Source organism: Papaver somniferum, chromosome 11 (assembly GCF_003573695.1).
Source record: "Papaver somniferum cultivar HN1 chromosome 11, ASM357369v1, whole genome shotgun sequence".
In the NCBI taxonomy this organism is placed as follows: domain Eukaryota; kingdom Viridiplantae; phylum Streptophyta; class Magnoliopsida; order Ranunculales; family Papaveraceae; genus Papaver; species Papaver somniferum.
The window spans coordinates 67,763,505-67,767,124 of NC_039368.1; the positions used below are offsets into that span (position 1 = coordinate 67,763,505).

At 34.6% G+C, this 3,620-nt stretch overlaps 1 long non-coding RNA gene across 1 annotated transcript; it reads right to left on the bottom strand.

Moving 5' to 3' along the window:
• Positions 1–403: 403 nt before the first annotated feature.
• LOC113320938 lies at positions 404–1,272 on the bottom strand. The gene is made up of 4 exons (XR_003346364.1): positions 1,197–1,272; positions 1,030–1,116; positions 836–922; positions 404–443 (listed from the first exon to the last, which is right to left on the bottom strand). It is a non-coding gene; the product is annotated as an uncharacterized LOC113320938 (long non-coding RNA).
• Between the last annotated feature and the right edge of the window lie 2,348 nt (positions 1,273–3,620).

The window sequence follows — 3,620 nt, forward strand, 5'->3', positions numbered from 1 at the left end:
GCGAGAAAAAGAAAGAGTAAATTACCATACGTATTGAAGCCCACATGTTAAGAAGGAATTATCGAGTTGGGCACGAGCTGTTTACAGGATACACTAATATCAAAAGGAAAATTTCTTGTTTGGTCCTAGGCTCATATAGTTATTTATGGTAGGGTCCTACCTGAATTTTTTTTTATCCGGAGGTCCAAAATTAATTAAAACATGGAAATGTCCATAATGCCCATTACTACCAAACGTGTGTGTCTACACTGCTTACAAATTTGAGTACATATCTGGCACACTGTTTAAAAATTCGAGTACATATTTGCTACACTGCTTACAAATTTGAGAACATATCTGTCTGAGTACATATCTGTCGTACTGCTTACAAATCCGATTATATATCTGAATGCTTACAAATTCGAGTACATATTTGCTGCACTGCTTCCAGGTAGAGTACAAATCTGTAAGAATCAATGATAAATAAATTAGAATTAATGATACATATCTGTCGTACTGCTTACAAATCCGATTATATATCTGAATGCTTACAAATTCGAGTACATATTTGCTGCACTACAATATACGTTTTACATCACATATATTGTAGGATCATACCATTAATCTCTAGTATTTCTTTAATACAAAAGAGGTACAGTTTTGCATGATTGAACAGGGTGACATAACCACTAAAAAACTAACCAAAAAAATTAATGTCCATAAGAAGCTACTGAATATCTACAGCAAACCCTGAAAGTGATTATCAAGGATCGAGTGATACATAGAAAACTAGAGTAACATATTAGGATGCTTTGCACAAATGAAAATGTAACAGACAACATTTCAATTTTCTTACCACACAAAGAAGCTGCCGCTTTCCAGGAGTATCGGCTCCGTGGTTGCTAAATTTTGCTTCCAGAACCGCTATTAGCGCAACATTATCCTGTACAAAATTGAATGGACATATAGAATAATACAGGGAGTAAGATTCTGGGAAAGAATCTAAGCACCAACTAACTGCATAAGAGACTCCCAAAGAAGAAAAATCACCTTAAGAAGTCGAGACAAAGCAGCTTTCTTCTGAGTGATTGGGACCACAGCATCTGTCAGTGACTGAGCAGCCTTGTTGAATTCGACCTACATACAAAAGTAAACTGTTTAACATGTGAACCAACAGAGTAACAATAAATTCAAAAGAAAATCTGTCATCTCCAAACCTCGTATTTCTTCACATGGGAAAATCTGTCCCTTCGGAAAAATGTTGCACAACCATCGATAGCATAAGTCCCGGTGCAAACCTACAGTGAACAGATTCATTATCACAAAACTGAATATTTGGAGTTTATGACCATTAAATCAAAAATGTCCGCAAGCAAACCTCTATTGTCTTCTTCTTGTAGAGAGCTTGATAACCATGTTTGTCCAACTTAGGGGAGAAAAACTCATCAAAATGATCACTTTGAACCTGAAATAAGAAATGATTAGCTTTGTTGCAACTAAATCCTTAACTTAAGGATTGGCTATGTGGACATAATCTTGAATCCAAGCTAACACAGCAATTTCATATCTAAATAACTAATATGAGACAAGAATAGTCTTTTTCTTATTTAGTATTCCAGTTCATTATACATGCACTGGAATACCATGAAAAAGAAAAACCAGAATGGCTTCTGTCAAAATTATTTGATGTAAGAGAGAAGTTTGTAACAATACGTCATATATGTAGTGCATATTCATGAACTAAAAAATCAATTGCATGTCAAGAAGAAGTGATGAATCCATGCATATAACTGAATCAAAGCACATACTTCAGTATTACACATACGTACTCATGGATCAAACCCAAAAACAATAGCAAAACTCAGAAATATAAATGAATCAAAGCACATATTTCAGTATTACACATACTTACTCATGGATCGAACTCAAAAACAGTGGAAAACTTTTGAATATAACCGAATCAAAGCACATACTTCAGTATTACACATACGTACTCATGGATCGAACCCAAAAACAATGGAAAAACTCTGAATATAACCGAATCAAAGCACATATTTCAGTACTACACATACGTACTCATAGATCGAACCAAAAAAAATGGCAAAAATTTGAATATAACCGAATCATAAGAATTTTGTATCAGTACGTCGTATACGTACTGTCAATTCATACACAAAAGCAAACTGTATCAAACCTAAAAACATAATGGCATCATGAAAATCGATTTGATCTTCATAATACAATCGGAAAAAAAATCAAATGAAGAAAAACGAACAAAATAATCAAAAAAGATGATTAAAAAACATACCCGGAAACACAAACAAATCTTCTCGTCGTAAATCATAACGATGCATCATCATCATCATCATCATCTTCTTCTTCTTAATAAATTGAGTTTCTGTCAGTACGGGATATACGTATTGTTGCTTCATATACAAAAACAAACTGAAACACATCTAAAACCAACAAAATGGAAGTGGTATAAGTAGGGCTGCACAAGACCCACCCACGATACCCAAACCCACCCGTACCCGCTAAATCCGTGGGTTTTTAATCCATACCCGCCCGTTGTGGGTGCGGGGTTGGTTATGAAAAAAAAAAACCGCTGTCTGTGGGTGCGAGGTTGGTTTAAGCTAATACCCGCCCATACCCGTCCAAAAAACCCGCAGATTATATAGCATTAGATAAAACTAATCCTAGTCGTCCATTATGAAACCCTAATACTAGTAGATAGGATAATTGATAACCCTCATTCACTTTCTACACTCTTCTCTCTGTTCGGCCTCTCCTCTTCTTCCTCCTCAGTTCTTCTTCTTCACCTACGAACGACAATTACTAGAAATCTTCACCAGAAATCGACAACAACAACTTCGAATCTTCACCAGAAATCGACAACAATCGAAAAATCAACAGATTCAACACTTAATCTTCATCTGTGAACTTCCTAGATATGAATATTTTGGGGGTTTTGGTTTTTTTTTCTCACTTAATCAAGGAGAATAGAAGTTACTCTAAATACTTGAATATAAAGCGGGTTTAAACCCGTTTAAACCCATACCCGCCCAACCCGTAGCGGACGGGTAACAAAACCCGCCCGCTGTTTGTGGGTGCGGGGTTGGTTATGGAAAAAAAAAACGCAGTCTGTGGGTGCGAGGTTGGTTTTAGCTTATACCCGCCCATACCCGCCCATGTGCAGCCCTAGGTATAAGTAAATCTAACTTAAGTGATGAATCCATGAGTAAAACAAAATCAAAAGCCGATCTAAAACCTAATAAATTAATAAAAAACTGTAAATCATCAAAATCAGTTGGGAATACATCTATAACGATTACCAAAAAGTGATGAAAATATAACTAATAACAAAATTGATTCAGCAGTTTTCAGTACGACATATATGTACTGCTGAATCATACAAATTAAGTGATGAATCCATGAGTAAAACAAAACCAAAGCCGATCTAAAACACTAATAAATTAATAAAAAAACTTTAAATCATCAAAATCAGTTGGGAATACATCTATAACGATTACCAAAAAGGAAAAAAAATATAAAACATCATGAAAATCGATTTGATTCTCATGATTCGGTCAAAAAAACAAATCAAAAAAAAAAAAAAAAAAAAAAAAAAAAAAAAAAAAAAA